The sequence below is a fragment of the Heterocephalus glaber genome, unplaced genomic scaffold (assembly GCF_053883595.1).
Source record: "Heterocephalus glaber isolate CG9 unplaced genomic scaffold, H.glaber_assembly_v1.0 deba00001666, whole genome shotgun sequence".
NCBI lineage: Eukaryota > Metazoa > Chordata > Mammalia > Rodentia > Bathyergidae > Heterocephalus > Heterocephalus glaber.
In genome coordinates, this window is record NW_028258406.1 from 14,605,993 (window position 1) to 14,624,020 (window position 18,028).

The 18,028-nt window shown below is 35.4% G+C and overlaps 1 protein-coding gene and 1 pseudogene across 1 annotated transcript in view; one reads left to right on the forward strand and one right to left on the reverse strand.

Annotated features, from left to right (window-relative positions):
* Tsc22d1 (TSC22 domain family member 1) overlaps positions 1–18,028 on the reverse strand; it is a 154,972-nt gene that overhangs the window by 76,361 nt on the left and 60,583 nt on the right. The window lies entirely within an intron of this gene.
* Positions 4,555–5,684, forward strand: LOC110348997 (protein kintoun pseudogene; annotated as a pseudogene).

The following is an 18,028-nucleotide window of genomic DNA, read 5'->3' on the forward strand; positions in this document are numbered from 1 at the left end:
TATATGAATTTATTTCTAACCTCATTTTTCTTAAATTGAACACATTGGGATCTTATACATTGTCTATATAAAATAAAATGTAAAATTTGTGGAATTATTAAAAATGAAGTTAAATTAAATTATGGGCAATATCATGTAAATTGTGGGGATTGAGGGAGATTGTAATTAGTGTTAAAATGTAGAAAGATTTTTATACTTTCGCATGTGGATGTGGATTTTATGATATTAATTTTAGGTTTTGTTAAGTTGATCATACAAAAGCCATAAACTAACAGAACATTAATATACTATAGAGCTCCAAAACCAGAAAAGGGAATGAAAACAGAATAGATACAGAAGACAAAGTCAAAAAATATAATCCAAAAAAATAAGGCAAGAATTTTGGGGGTGAGGGGCAAAGCATAGAAAAAGCAAAACAAACAGCAAGATGAAAACAGATACAAATATAAATAGATGAAACTCACCAGTCAAAAGACTTAAAATGCTATTTCCTCCCAAACTCCACTATATAAAATAATATTTATAAGAGACAGACTAAAATATAAAGTCATAGAAATACTAAATATGGGAATTGGAAAAAAAGATATCATTGACTATATCAACTGACAAAAGCTGGAGTGACTTTGTTAAAATAAGATGAATCCCTGGAGTTCGAGTCATAACAGTTTCAATGCACCAAGAAAATATGAATTCTAATCTCATGTGCACTGAATACATACAAATATAAAGAGCAAAATTTGATATAAATATATGGAAGAAAGTCAAATTGCCTCTCTTATTGTTAGGTCATTTGGACCAAATTAACTAAAATATTAAAGATCTAACAAATTTAAAACTTGACTTTATTTAAAACTTAACTTGACACAGAGAATCCTCAAGTTCAAAATTAAAGGATATACCCATTTTACATAAACTATAAGTAAGCTTTATGAACTCTTCCTGTGCTAAACCATAAAGCAAGACTAAACAAACATCAAAGAACCATTTCATATAACCAGATTGAAGATCACTATGCAATTAATGTACAATGCATTAACAAATGATAACATAGAGAACTTCTACATTTAATCATTTCAAAACATAATTTGTAGGTCAAAACATAAATGAAAAACATAAATGAAAAATGGAACTTTAAAACATTTAAAATGAAGATTCACACTTATATAATAGAATGAAAAATTAAAACCCCAGGAAATTTTATACCCTTAAATGCTCATGCTGTTAAAGAAGAAAACTTGAAATTTAGTTAATTTTTGAATTTAATATAAAAAGAACTAGAATAAGCCTTAAAATGCAGAGGGAAGCAGACAACAAATATTTTTTAAAATGAGATTTTAAAACAAGATGCAATTTTCAAGCCAAATTTTCTCTTTAAACACTATGGAATGATGGTTACTGGAGGGTGGAGAAAATAAAAGGAGAGGAAGGGGGAAAGGTTGATCAATAGGTACTAAGTTACAGTTATATAGGAAAAGTAAGTTCTGGTGTTCTATTGCACAGTATGGTGACCACAGATAACAATAATTTACTTTTTTTTTTATTTGGTACCAGGGATCGAACTCAGGACCTTGCGCTTGTGAGGCAGGCGGTGGCACCACTGAGCTAAATCCCTGGCTTGCAAGTGCAAGGTCCCGAGTTCGATTCCTGGAACAAAAAAAAAAAGATTTTGACTGTTTCATCACAAAGAAATGATAAATCCTTACCTTAATTTATTACACAAGGCATACATGCATAGAAACATCACCTGGTACTCAAGACTAACAGGCAGGAAGACTTTAGAAAAATGTAATGGAAATGGGAAGCAAAATAAATAGCAGGAATAAAAGGTAAATATAATCACCTATACAGAAAAATAAAAGATAGACTATTACAAACTTTAAGGCAACACTTAGAAATCAGACCTAGGTTGTACATGCAAAATTCTACCAAACTGCCAAGTAACTAAAATGAGCTTAATAAAAAGGGAAGGGGAAGTGGGTGGGATTGGGGAAAGGAAAGAGGGGGAATAGAATTAATATGAAAAATGAAAAAATTAATATGAAAATGAAAAAATAGAAACAAAGTCTTTGTAAATAGGGAGGGGTGGAGGGGTTGAAGGGAGGGCAGGGGGACAGGGAAAAATATAAGAATAAGAATCAAGATATATTCATAAAGGTTCAAATCTCCAGTGATGTCATTATACTGTATACCTAAAATGTACCCATTTTAATAAAAATTTTCTAGCAATTTTACATATATATGAGTTTAACTCTCCAATTTATTTTAAGAAGCAAGTAAAACCTTGAAACCAAAATCAGAAAAGCAGTTTAGAAAAGAAAATTATAGGCTATTTATTCCCTTTATGAACAGGGCAAAAATCTCTTTTTAAAAACAAACAAACACAAAACAAATCTAGTAGTAAATAAAGAGACATCATGGGCCAAATTGGGTTTATCACAATAGTTTATAAAATCTGTAAATTTTAATCATCAGATTAAAAAAGAAACAAATTAAAGAAAAAAATTATTGCCTCAAGAAATAAAAAAGATAAAATTCAATATAACTTTTTATTATGAATAAACTTAGTTAATTAAAATTAGAAGGGAACTTGTTTAATCATATAGAAGGTATCTACAAAAACCTTCAAAACACGTTCTTCTTAATGATGAAATGTCAGAAGGATTTGTTTGAAAATTAGGAAGAAGACAATCAACACTATCCTGGAAATTCTAGTCCTACACTGTCAATATGGTAGCCACTAACATAAGCACTATGGCTAGTGCAAACTGAGAAGTGATGTAAACAGATTTTGAAAATTTAGTACCTCCAAAAGTACAATATCTCATTTTCTCATTAATGTTTACACACTACATACTGAAATGACAATATTGAATTAGATAAAATAAAGCGAAGTATTAAAATTAATTCCACCTTTTAAAAAATCAGTTCTAGGAATCAAAACCAGGGCCCTGACATTAAACTATATCCCTAACCCTTTTTTATGTTTTATTTGGAGACAGAGTCTCACTAAGTCACTAAATTATGTAGGCTGAGCTGGTACTTGTAATCTGTCTGCCTCATTCTACCAGTGTTGGGATTACAGGTCTGCATCCTCATGCCCATATTTTTATTGCATAGTATCATCCTCGTCAACAGTACAAAAAAAATACAAATAACAAAGATTGGAAAGGAAGAAGCAAAACTTCCATACTCAAATGCTGTGACTCTCAAAAAAACAACATATAGAAAACTTGTTACAGTCAGATTAAGGTATAACAAAGTAGCCAACTGGGCTGGGGATTTAGCTCAGTGGCACTGCTGCCTGCCTCACAAGGTAGCCAACTGCATTATATACACATCAGCACTTAAACACAATTTTCAGAAAGATATAATTTACAAAAGCAATAAATAAAAAATGCCTGAAATTTAATGAAAGATACATAAAACTTTATTGAAACACATTTTTAAAATTCAATGTAGAAATTCAATATCATAAATTTCCAAACCGATGTAGATTCAATGGTATTCCATCAAAATCTCAAAATGATTTTATGAAGAATGATAAGATTTACACAGAAAAGCAAAGGCTGCTTAATAGTTGAAGTATCTTAAAGAAGTAGATGGAAGGACTTTCTCAAATATCAAAACTTAACAGCAAAAGTATACTGAAAGAATAGAATACACAAATAAGCCTACATACATGGATTTATGACAAAGGCAGCACTGCATAGGAAAGGATGGTTTTTCTAAATATCAGTGCTGAGGAATTAATTTCCATATGCGGCAAAAAATGATTAATGATCCCTACCTCACACTATGCATATATATACATATATGTGTATATATATACACACACATAACATATATATATATATATATACACATATATATATGGGATTGTACCTCTAAATGTGAAAGAGAAAAGCTTTCTAGAAGGTAACAGGAGAATATACTGAGACAGCACAATGATCTAAAACATAGGGGACATTTTCATGGCCTTGGATTTGGTATTGGATTCCTAAACGAAACACCAAAAACACAAGCAATGAAAGAAGAAATAGATCAATTAAACTTTATCAAATAACTTATAACTCAATAATACAACATGATTGAAAAATGGGCAAAAGATCTGAATAAACCTCTTGGGCATATACGTAGGAGTGGAAATGAGATGACATACAAATGACTGCCATCCATGCACAATGAAGATGCATACCATTAGCCATTTGGGAAACACAAATCAAAACCTCATGATACTGCTTCATATCCATAGGGATGGCTGTAATTAAAAATATGGAAAATGTGTGGAGCCGAACGTGGGTGCGTCCTGGCGCTCGTTCCGGGGTCTGCAGAAGGAGCAGCCTCCCTCCCGGAGCTGGAAGCTCGCCTGGGGACGCAGGGAGGCTCCCCTTGTGCTTCGTCCCGGGGCTCCGGTGGGGAGTCTCCGGAAGGAAGCGAGGGCGCGGGCGGCCTGCGCTCCGGCCGAGCCACGGGAGGCTCAGCGGCCGAGAGCGGGGGAACCCTCGTGTCCTACCCTGCAGTGCAGTCAGGACGAAGACTCCTTGACTGCTAGTTCAAGTGCCCGGGCTTCAGCCACAAAGCCTTCGAGGAGATCTGAACCCCCTCCGGTACAAATTGAACTTCGCCACACAAGACTTAGCTTACTCCTTCCACTTGCAGTTTGCTCCAGAGAATAAGTTGAGTACCAAAGAACCCGAGATTAGCGTTTCTTCAGACAATGCAGTGATAGTGCTGGCCAAATCTCCAGGGAGCCATGGACATTGGCGAGAGTGGTTTTACGGTTTAAACAGCTGTTCTTTGGAGGAAAGGTTATTTGTCAGTGAAGTAAATGTTAATGAGTTTCTTGAAGAGGTCCTGAACCCTCCATTCAAACAGACAGTGCTCCCAACCCCACCATTAATTGAAGTTCTTCAGGTTACTGATGAGAAGATTCAAATTCATGCAAAGATACAAGAATGTAGTAATCCTGATCAGCTTCGAGGAAAGGAAAAAAGAATCAATGAAGGATGTCCTCTAACTGAAAATGAAAATATAGAACATCTTACCACTTCTACAATTGATTCTGATTCATCTATATCAGTTAAATCACCAGAAATAGATATTTGTGGTTCAGTTGCAGGCTTTCAACAAGAGCCTCTTGATGTTTCTCAGATGCAACTAGGAAAATCTCAGCCACTTGAGGCAAAAATGGAACCTCAATTTGTAAAAGAAAAAAGTGCTACTTATTCAAATGAGGAAGATAATTTAAAGGAACCAGTCATAAGTGAAGAAAAACAGTTAGATGGAGATCACCAGTCTTCATCACTGAACAAAACTGTAATTCACAATACAACTGATTTTGATAGCATAAAAGAAATCAATATGCAGGATGGCAGTGTCCAGATTATTAAAGATCACGTGACTCATTGTGCATTCAGTTTTCAGAATTCTTTGCTGTATGATTTGGATTAATTAAACGTAATTTTGGAATTTGAATGTTAAAAGTAAAAAATTGGGGGATCTAAAATATTTTGTTAACTATTAAAACTAAAGCTATTCAACAAAATGTAAATTTTAATTCCAGTGGGGAAACGAGATATTTTTCTTTAGAATTTAAAGTTTCCTTAATTATAGAAATACTAGTTTTGTGATTCCTCTGATAGAGGTTTTTTCCTAATGGAGAATAAAACATTGTTTTAATACAACCTGTAAAAAAAATATATATATATATATATGGAAAATAACAAGTGTTGGTGAGGATGTGGAAAAATTGGAATCTTTACACAATGATTGGTGTGAACAGTGGTACAGGCATGAAAAACAGTTTTGTAGTTCCTAAGTTAAATACAGAATTACTAGCAGCAAGTAATCAAACATATATAAATGCTCATAGCAGCGTTCACAATTCACAATAGCCAAACAATGGAAACAACTCAAATGTCCACCAATATCAGATAAATAAACAAAATACAGTTCATACCCACAGGGCATACTATTCAGCCATCTAAATGAATAAAGTATGGGTTCATACTATAATGTGGATGACACATGATCACATGCTGTGTGAAAGAAGCCCAACAAAGTCACATATTGTATCATTCCCTTCATACGAAATATTCAAAACAGTAAAATTCCTAGAGACTGAAAGCAGGTAGGTGGTAGTTGCTAGGGGCTAGGGACAGGAGAATGGGGAATCTCTAATGGGAATGGAATTTTACTTTGGGGTGATGAAAACATTTAGGAATCTGATAAAGGTGGTAACTACACAACACTGTGAATGCACTAAATAGTGGAATCCATTTATTTTTATATTGTTCATGTTAAATTGAATTTCACCTTAATCTAAAGAGAAAACGAACAAAACAAACTCATGTCCTAAATCAGAAAACTACAAATGATCTTCAATTTTTTTCCATCATTTCTCATATCCTGTCAGATAATGAACCAAAACTGATTCTACTTCCACTTCAGAATGTAATTCTCTCCTCTTCCTTTTCCTTGCAACTGTCCCTGCCTTAATCTATCCATTAAAGAATTATCACGTCTAACCTAAGTTTTCCATAATCTAATGGCCAACAGTGTTGTTCCTCACATTTAGTATCTTCTGTAAATTGCTGTCAGATCCATCTTTCTAAAATCCAAATCGTCTTGTAAGTTTTCAACTCAAAATTTTTTCATGTTTCCCTATAGCTTTCAGCATAAAACAATGCTCTTTATCCCCACACAAAAGACCTTTTCTATTCTAGCCCCTTCATATACCTCTGGCCTCATCTCCTGTCATTCCTTGCCTTTCCCTGGCAATACATGGAGTACACTCTTCCTACTTCAAAGAACTGGGAGATCCTTTCCCAAGTAAATTCCTTAGAAATTCAACTACATGAATCTTCACAGGACAAGGTTCCAATTTTTTATTTTTACATCATACCAACTATTTCTCAGAGCACTTTTTACACTGATACAACTGGCTTACTTTCCTTTAAACTTATAATCTCCTAGTAAACTCTGAGGGCAGGGCATATGGCTTTCTCATTATTTATATCACATGTATCTAGCTCAGCAAATTTCAGTCAGTCATTCAATGAATCAAACATAAAATGATTCAGAAGTCTGCTTATTCTTTGCTATTTGATCACTAGGTCTTTGTGCCTAGCCAATATCTGACAGAATAATGACAACTTGCTTGAGCAAAGTTTCTGCTAAAACAGTCTATCCTCCAACTAATTCAAACAAGAGCTTCATTAAGACAGTTAATACATGAAAGAAAATTTTCTAATCCTCATTTTAAAAATCAACTGAAAACTGGCCAAGGTCAATGTAAAGATAAGTAAAAATAGTAGTAGTAGTAGTAACAATAATAATAATAATAATAATAATAATAATAATGCTACAAAATTAAATCTCTTCGTTTTGAGATGACAAATCTAAATATAAAAATTTAACTAACAATTTTCTCCCTCACTGGACAAACAATTCAATGTCAGAGTTGTTTTCTTTTGTTTTGTGATAGGATCTCTCCATGTAGTTTAGGCTGGCCTTGAATGGATAGCAATCCTCCTTCCTTAGCCTCCTAAATGCTGAGATTATAGGCATGTGCTGGGATTATAGGCATGTGCCACCACGCCTGGCTTTCAATGTCAATTTTTAGGGTTAGATATGCAACACACACTCTTGTACCATATTACCTGTCATTCTCTGGGGTGCACACTCCGTGTTCTTGAGCTCACCAAATCATCTGGTTGATTTTAAACTATGTGTTAGAAAATAGGTTCTTTCAGGATATCTTTCAAAGATAATATTCTTTACTCTTTCAAATCTGCTAAAAAAACTTCGTATTTTAAAATGTTTTGACAATGTGAATTTGAACATACCCAGGTAAACTTGAAATAAACTTGAATGTATCTCTAGACTTCCTTAGTGACCAGGGAAACATTGTTATTTTGAAATATGTAGAATATATAAATATTTCTCATGGGCTGAGGATTTAGCTCAGTGGGGCCACCGCCTGCCTTGCAAGCACAAGGTCTTGAGTTTAATCCCCCCGGTACCAAAATAAAATAAAATAAAATATAAATAAATAAATATTTCTCATAACATAACTTATATGACAAACTATATTTTTTTTTCATGAGGTTAGTCTTTTTTTGGCACCGGGCATCAAACTCAGGATCTTGTGCTTGCCAGGCAGGAGCTGTGCCACTGAGCTACATCCCCAGCCCTCATGAGATTAGTCTTATTCTAATTGTTCAGATACAATCTAATTCTGCCCACATTACAATATATACAGTTTCAAACACCTGAAAGAATGAAGCACAGCCATTAACATACTTTCTTTTTTTCACCCATGCATGGTGGTGCACACCTATAATCCCAGGACTCAGTTGGGTGAAGTAAGAGGTTTGAAAGTTTGAGGCCAGCATGGGCTATCTAGTAAATTCAAGGTTGGCCTGGTCTATATAGTGAGACACTATCAAAAAAAAAAAAAAGAAGAAGAAAAAATTTTTTTCCTGGGGCTATTTCTGCTAGACCCTCAGTATTTTTCTTTCAGGCAACTCAATAACAGAAATTCTTGTGCTTTTCCTATGAAATTTACTTGTATAATATTTTACGGGCTTAGAATCAGTTAACTATTTCCACCTTGCATTAGTTACTAAAAACCTCACAGCTAATTTACAGGTCATTTCTATACTTTTTTATTTGCAATAGGGGGATATTATTCTCACTCTGAGCTCTTACTCTTTCTTAACCTTTTTGATTCTATACCATAATATATACTTAATTTTGTCATGCTAGGTATTTAAGCTGCCTTTAACCCCTTCTGGAAAATAATTATTTAAAAAACCTCATATACATACTTCACTAATTATTAACTAATATGCTTCTGGGCTTCAAAATGTTTCAGAATCCAGACACAATCAAACTTATTCCACAGCTGCTCAACAATCCCTGTATTCATTGTTGGTTGACTACATATACATTTCCCATATAAATCATTATAGATTTTTTTTTTTTTTTGGTACTGGGGATCAAACTTGGGACCTTGTGCTTTCAAGGCAGGAGGCGGCACCACTGAGCTAAATCCCGGGCCCCTGAGTCATCCTAATTTAATTCAGTCAACACCTCTACCTAAATTTCAGAGATGACAGAGTCAATCAGTTAAACTCCCTCACCCTGAGGTTCTTGCAGTGGGAATGCAGGGATAAGGATGTGAAACTAGAAACTGTGTGGCAGTGAACCCACTGTAGGGAGTAAGGGGAAATTTAGTAGGGAGAAAACAGATAAAACTGTCAAGGCAACAGTCAACATTTAGTCCAGTAGCTGATATGAGGGCATTTCAGCATGAATTTAAAGATAGTCCAATAAACTGGGCATGGTGGCACATACCCATAATCCCAACACTTGGGAGGCTGAGGCAGGAGGACTGCTGTGAGTTCGAGATCAGTCTGGACTACAACAGTGATTTCAAGGGCTGCCTGGACTACATACCAAGACCCTGTCTCAAAAAAACAAAAATAAAATAAAATAAAATAAAATACAGATAGTCCATCAGATGGAACATTGAAAATGTCACACAAGAGTCAGTTATCTAAGCAAGAACTCTGAAAACAGAAAGAAAAGTAGTCCAGATATCTGAATTGGAGAGCAAGGTAGAGAACTAGTGATCATAATAAAGTAGCACATCAGTTACAAAGACTGAAAGATAAAGCATACAACTAGCAATAACTACTCTTACTCCTGAATCCTCTGAATTGAACTGCAACTTTTAAATCCTCCCCAAGATCAGACTTTGTCCCACAGGCTGGGCTAGGGGAAGGGTAAGCAGCTGGAGCAGGGTCAGCTGGAGCAGATGAAAATGATCAAGGCAGTGACAAACAGGACAAACTGCCAGTATAGTTTTCATCCTCAATACAGGATGAAAAACTAAGAATTTAGTGAAAAACAAAATTTTAATAAATTTAATAAGCATATTACCTATACCAAAGTTGCATAAATTTACAAATATCATATTGAAACTATGTGTGTGCGTGAAAGTAAAAGAAAGAAAAAGGATGAGCACCAACACATGCACTCTAGGCTGATACTCCCTTGAAATGGTTCTTTACAAAAAATAAAAAACCCAAAAGATCTTTATACTCAGCAGACAATTTAAATACTTACCCTACTCAAAATGGCATGCACATAGCTTAGTAGATCAAATAACATAGGTGTCTCCCTCTAACTTGCCTTTACATGCAACAAAAAGATATTATATAGTTAGTTTCCAGTTGCCATTTCTGCTCATAAGAAATCTTTCTCTCTCATTGTTACAGTATATTTGATGAATTTAATACAGGTTATATGCTTTCTATGAAGGACTTTTCTTCTACGTATAATCCTGTTTAAATTTTAGTGCCTTTCAGATGGATTTCTGGCCCCATTTGATACCAGGGACAGAGTAGTAAGTGAATACTGGCTTAAGATAAAAAATACTTTCAGGGCCCAGGGATTTAGCTCAGTGGCACCAGGCCTACCTCACAAGTGCAAGATCCTGAGTTCAATCCCTGGTACGGGAGTGGGGTACTTTCAGACAACTTTTATTGACTCCTCTTGCTTGAAAACCCTTTTACCCCTAATTAAATACTCTTTTTTTCCCCCCCAAGTCCAACAATAATAGCTAAAACTTTCAGGCCTTGTTCTAGGTGGTTTACTGTATGTTACCTCATTGAATTCTTTAGTAAGGTTCCTCACTGGAACCACTGCATACAGACAATTACCTGAGTGGCTGTTTTCTCACATTTCCCAGGTACGGTCCATGACTAGTAGTCCATTTCAGATTCACAGGAGAAAAGTCAAAATTCATTCACACAGTAGATGTCATAGGTCAAGGCTTAATTCTCTCAACCCAGATTATGAATATCAATGTCACAACTATTCCTGTGGGCTGCTTATACTGTACTATCAACCCCATTTTGCAAATGGGGAAACTGAGACAAAGGCTGATATGTGGTGAAGCCAGGACTGAAATCCAGCCTGCCTCCTCCAAAGTCCTTACTAATTCAATAGGTTCAACTGTGTTATTCTGAATACATTTAGCTCTTTCTCCATGTATAGGCTATACCTTTTGTAACATTTTTCAAGATTTGCTCTTTTAAAATTTTTATTTCACATGCATAAATTTGCCCTCACAATAAAAATGCCATCTATTCCAAATAAAAAACACAATACACTTCCTTTTCATTCCTAGTGTTAGGCTTACAAAATGTATTTAGAATTTGTTTACCTGATCACTGCAACTAGTAACAGTCATAAGAAATCAGAGAAACAAAAGAGTGAATTCAAATAAGCATGACTAGGTTACTTGATAGAAACTGCTTCAGCCAAAAAGACACGCTAATGTATGCATACTGACCACCTTGAAACTTGAAGATATAAATATGAACAAGACATAAAACAAAAACATATCTGTAATCAATAATTTTCAACTTATATAATAGTAATATGAAGGTTGCTATCTCAGTAATTTTACTTCCTAGTTACTTTTAATATTTTTAATGTTCTTCTGCAGATATCCTACAGCACAATCCAAAAACATAACAGAGAGATGGCATAATGATGAAAGTCTCTAGAAATCTGTTGGGGCTTTATCTTGCAATTTATAAATCTAGACTAAGTTAACATGGCAGAAAAGAAAGGAAAATAAATTATTTCCACCAAAACTATAGGATTCCAATCATAAATACCTTTGAATTTTCATATAGTTGTCATTGTTAATGGGTTTATAAATCATCCAGTTGCCCCCAATAGTTCTCTTCAATTTAAGGGAAGAGGGGAGAAAGTATCATTTAGAATATAGAAACTTTCAGCATTTCCAGCTCTAAAGCAGAGAAAACACAGAGGTTTATAATATAAACTTCTCAGTGTTTCAACAAGAAGGTTGTAAAGACAAGTAACAAAGAAACAGAAGTAAGACTTGGCAGGTTGAGTAGGTCATGTGTGAATATTTCATTACAATTACCTGATACCATTCCTCCTTTTACTTAAGTACTGCAAAAACACTTTATAGATTCTTGGATATATCTGCTTTATATTCACCTCAAAATACTTAGAACATTTAAAAATATTTGCAATAAGTTCATGACAAAATTGGAAATATAAATTGAATAAATCTTAATATAGCATATTAACGCAAAAAATAAGAAATTTACTTTTCAACTATGTTAAATATGCAAGATAATGTATCTGGACTTTATTATAATATGGGAATATGAACTATGGATTAAATGCCATAACAGAAATCTTAGAACAGTGTAAATGATTCCATCAGGTGCTTCAAAAGCCCTTGTGAAACCTCCAAGGGGAAGAAAACTTTTACTTTATATTATCAAATGGAATAAATTGTCTTGACATATTTAGTCAAGTTGTTTACTATTGAAAACTCAAGTCTCCTCCTCCGGCAGCCAGAAAAATTAGGCTTGTATTTAATGGACAGTTCTTCCCTTTTCCCTAAGAAAACCAAACATTATTCTATTATTTCATCTGTTGTCTAATTTTAGTTTCCTTAAGGCTTTATTAAAAGTCCTGAGAAAATTGATAAAATTTAAATGAAATGTCTACTCCATTGATGTTTGTCATTGCTTCAGAAATCATATAAAATAAAGCTAATATCCAAACTGATGTGAAGTATTTAAGCTCGAAAAAAAAGTATAGTTCACAATATGTTCAACTTTAGTATTTCAAGACCAGCTGGACATCTCCTACTCACTTCTAAGAATCATGTTTATCTTAGAAAAGCTAAATGATACATAACTTTAAAATCCCAGAATGGAGCTTAATGCTAGTATTCTTGAAAGAAAATTATACATCATAACTGGATAGTTCTACTCTTTTTTTTTTTTTTTTTGGTACCAGGGATCAAACTCGCTCGGGTCCTTGCACTTGCAAGGCAAGCGACGGAACCACTGAGCTAAATCTCCGGCCTGATAGTTCTACTCTTGGATATGTTCACCTTGGAGGTTCTCTCCAGTTGTTCAATATGATCATTAGTCTTTGGGGGCCTTATTGTAAACACCAAAGCTTGTGTATTATGTTTTGGTATTCAAAGTTTTACTATTTCATCACGTTCGTATGTTTTTGTTTAAAATATATTTTTTAGTTACAGTCTTTTTTATCTAACCATATAATTAAATAAGGAAACAGTATACCCTATTATTAAATTATCCCAGAAAGGGCCGGGGATTTAGCTCAGTGGTTTTGTCACCTGCTGCGCAAGGACCTGAGTTCGATCCCCGGTACCAAAAAAACAAAACAAAACAAAAAGTAAATTATCCCAGAAAAGCTTGGTGACCTTGCTTTATGGCTACTGAAACTACTCTGTACAAGTTTAAATGACCTTCTCATTTCAAAACCAAAAATAGCTGTTAATGGACAAATGGGGTTTTCAATAAACTTCAATCTCATTCAGTAAGAAAGCTTACTCAGAAAAGCTGATTATGTGTAAAAGGCATCATTCTAGAGTCTTCAGGGGTCAAAGAGAAATAAGATATTCCTGACCTTAGGGAATCTTTTAAAAATATGTAACAATAATAGTAAATATCACTACGGAACTGAGCAGCATCTTATATTTTAAACATATATTAACTCATCTATTCCTCACAACAGCCCTGAGAGATAGGCATTATTTCTGCTCCCAAATTATGGATTAAAAATCATGGCCCACAGAGTTAATACAACTGGCTCAAGGCCCAGCAATAGCAGGACACAGAAAGGTGTGCAATGTAGGCAGTGTGGCACCAGAGCTCATACTTTGAACCATTCTGTCCTGCTTCATCCTGAGCAATGATGAAGCAGGATAATGCCAGTTTTGTAGAAGCACAGAGAAATATGTTTTGACTTTCTAAAAGAAGATCATATCCCACGAGGTAGAATTTGAAATATGGTACCCAAAGGGTAGGTGAGTTTCAGGGAAACAGGAAAGTGGGAATTTTTGATGAAGAGGATGCACAAGAAAAAGGGGTTGTGGCAAAGTACAAAGAGAGCAATAAAGGATGGGTAGAAGAGGGGCAAGGGGATGGATCTTGCAAGAAGGAAAGGGTTCAAGGGAACAAGGGTGAAAAGTGAAGAGGAGGAGAAGGAGAAATAAGTAGAATAAAGATATGCCATGTATAGAAATCTAATCACCTCAATGAATGTATGCCACAACATGAGAGAAGATTAATATTATCAACAAGAATGAAAATAGGGAGAGAGGAGGGAGAGAAGGGGAGGAGATAAAAAGAAACAAGTTGTAGTATACATCTACCAATTCTCCAAGATGACTGTAAACTGCATATTCTGAAAACATGTACTAATAAAATAAAAAAATAAACACACAAACATACAGATAAATGTACCTTACAAAAAAGGAAAAAGAGGTTATGTTAAGGTAGTATCTTGTTTTTTTCTCTTTTTTTTGGTCCCAGGGATTGAACTGGAGTCCTTGAGCTTGCGCAGCAGTCAGCGAAACCACTGAGCTAAATCCCTGGCCCAAGGTAGTATTTTGAAAGTATATGTGAAAAATCAGCTCAAAGGGAACACTGGGAAACAACTGAAGATTTGAGTTGGGTATTGGGAGGATGTGGTTTAATAAGATTAATCATATGGCTGGGAAGGGGGGAGGTGGGCTTGGACCCAGGATGATCAATAAGGTTTCTCCAAAGTCTTAATAGCCTGGGCAATAGAGGGGATAATGGCGAAACAAGGGAAAACAACAAAAAGACAAGACACACTACAGAATCAAGAGATTACAAAACTGGATGACTATATACAATGCCTGCTATATCCCAGGAACTAGGGGGCTCAGGAACAATCATGTCAGAGATATAAGAAAGGTAATGAGGGGCCGGGGATTTAGCTCAGGGGTTTCACCACCTGCTGCGCAGTCGCAAGGACCCGAGTTCGATCCCCAGTACCAAAAAAAAAAAAAAAGAAAAAGAAAGGTAATGAGGCTGTTGAGCCTGGATGACTGAAGAATTGGGGCAATCATAAATAGCAGCTACAAGCTTAGGACACGGACGGAGCTCACAGAAAACATGAGGCTGTTGGCTGCTCAGGACAGGGTGATGGAAAAGGCTCAGAGTGAAGAGGAGGATCTGGGTTATCTGCAGAGTTCAGGATGAGGAGGAAGAAAGGAACAGAATGAAGGAGATGACCTTTACACACCTACACAGCTTATGGTAGGAAAGATAAAGAGCCAAGAAAGAAGATAAAGATAGCAGCACTAATAAGAATACTACACCAGTGCAATATCAACAGACCAAGCTGAGATCAAGGGTGGTGAAGAGTCAGTCATATATCATATTGAAGAACCCAGGGACTAAATTCTTTTCAAACTTTTACATTCAAAGTAATAATCTTAGATGAAATTCTTTTTTCAGCCAGGCATGATAGTGCACACCTATAATCCCAGCACTCAGGGGGCTGAGGCAGGATGACCTCGAGTTTGAAAACAGCCTGGGTTATATATTGAGTTCAAGGCCAGAATGAACTACATAGAAAGAACCTGTCTCAAAAAACGAAAAAAAAAAAAAAAATTCAAACGTACAAAGCCTAATCCTATATCAATACACAGGAAACACTACAAAACTGTAACTCCTCACAGTGGAGAAAATGGCAGTGTGCTGAAAATAGATGCAGTCATCATGTAAACAGAACACACAGCTTTACTCACTAAAAAGCGCTCCCTATCAAAACAGAACTGCAAGAAGGAATAAAACAGAAGATTCACAAGACTTCAAAGTAATGTCACTCTTGCCTTAAGTCCCTTCAGTTTGTCCCCTCAATGTTTGCATTCATTCACAATCTTTCTCTCCGACCTCAGTGTGCCAGGTAATTGAGTATGGTAAATGCTATCTATGGCAACACAGAAAGGACAAAGAGAACCTTCCCTGGAGTCCAGCTTCCTGTAGGAATTACTCAATTTTTAACTTAGAACACCAGTTAAATATATAATATGTGTGAGCATACCAAAAATGTACAAAAAAGTGCTCAATCTCATCTATACACTGAAGTTATACATGAAAAGAAACTAAAAGCATGATGCTGATAAAATGATGCTTTGCAGTTAGGAAAAACTGACAAATGTTTTGCTTTTTATTTTAGTACTATAAACAACCTGACTTCCTACTCTTCATATATAAAATCCAAACATGAATATCTTCTGGAATTCACTAAATCATTTATAATTACAGTTTAGTTAATCTCACAGGTATATTCAAAGATAGCTGACCCTGGGCTGGGGATTTAGCTCAGTGGTTTCGCCGCCTGCTGCGCAAGCACAAGGACCCAAGCTCGATCCCCAGTACCAAAACAAAACAAAACAAAGATAGTTGACAGTGAACTTTTGAGATTCACAAGCAAACTACATTTAGCCTGGAGTTAGCTGAGTTAAAAAAAAGATTATCAATGAACTCACAGTTACAATGTTTATACATTCTGATAAACTTCACTTTTCCATGGAGTAAATTTGGCCAGTTAGCTTTAGTTATGCCGCAGATGTTTACAATATGGTTTAGATTACCAAAAAGAAAAAGAGGAAATGAATTAGTGTTAACACTGTCACCTGGTAAGAGAATACACGTCCCATACACCAGCTTCCACTCTTACTCTATAATCCTTTCTCCATGCAGCAGAGTGATCTTTCACAAAACACATTAAATTATGTTGTCCCTACACTCAACTCCAATTAAAATCCTTCTATCACATTCTACTCACATTTCCATTCAACAGGAGCCTACAGCATCTGGCCTCTGCTTACCTCTGCAACGTACTCTTACACCGAGGTCTCTTCACTCCCCATTCTCCAGGTCACAGGTCTTCCTTCTGCTCCCTGAGCAAGTACAGCTCCTTCCCACAGCAGAGCCTTTGTACCTTCTGAAGCTCCTGCCCATACCCAGAGTTAGAAACAGACACACAGCCTCCATCCTCATGGACAAAAGCTTCTGAGGAGTAACAAGTCTCGTGCAAATCAATCACAAATCATTTAAAAAGCTCATGAGGTTCCATGTGATAAACATAAAGGGGCAGATGAGGATCAATCTTGGCAAGACAAGATACTAGGTCCAGGAAAAACTAAAATCACTGCTAATGAGCCATCCTCTTTGAATAAGATTCTCTATGTTACTAGTAACACCCCCAATCCCAATACAAACTAGAAATTTCAGCTTTCATACCCAAGCAGTGTGTTTCCTCACCCAGACAGGCCAACAAAATTATCAGAAACTAGTACCAAAGAATGGTTCACTAACAATGCCAGAGAGAACAAAAGTGAATTCTGAAGTCTGTGGGAGGAAGGATCAAAGCGACTGAGTGTACTTACGGCCCTCACACTGTACTCTTAAAAATGGTTATGGTGGTAAATTTTATGTTATGTATACTTTACCATAGTTAAAAATGTTTTTAAAAAGAGGGTAGGAAAGTTAAACACAGCTTTAAAATGAAAAACCTGGACCTCTTCATCCTTAAAAACACAAAAGCTAAGAAAGATATGATCCACATCTATTAAATCATAAAAGATGCCACTGCTTACTAAATTAGTGATTAGAATTAAAGAAACAAAAAGGAGAGTAGGAAGGACAAATGTAATTATATTTTAAATGCTTAGCTTTACTAACAAGAAAATCCACATTACTAAAACAAGATACTTTTGGGCTGGGGATTTAGCTCAGTGGCTCCACCGCCTGCCTCACAAACACAAGGAACTGAGTTCAATCCCCAGCACACACAAAAAAATTAAAACAAGATACTTTTTTCAGGGCTGGGGATTTAGCTCAGTGGTTCTGCTGCCTGCCTTGCAATCACAAGGTCCCAAGTTTGATCCCTGGTACCAAAATTTAAAAAAAAAAAAAAGATACTTTTTTTACTCATCAAACTAGAAAATTAATAAGAAAAACATGTAAAACATAATCAATAAGGGAGATGAGTTCTTTCATACATACCTAGTAAAAATAGTCAAGACCCTTTTGAAAAGGAATTTGTCAGTATATATTAGGAGTATGTCTTTTAAGTTCATATTCTTTTGCCCAGTAATTTCACTTCA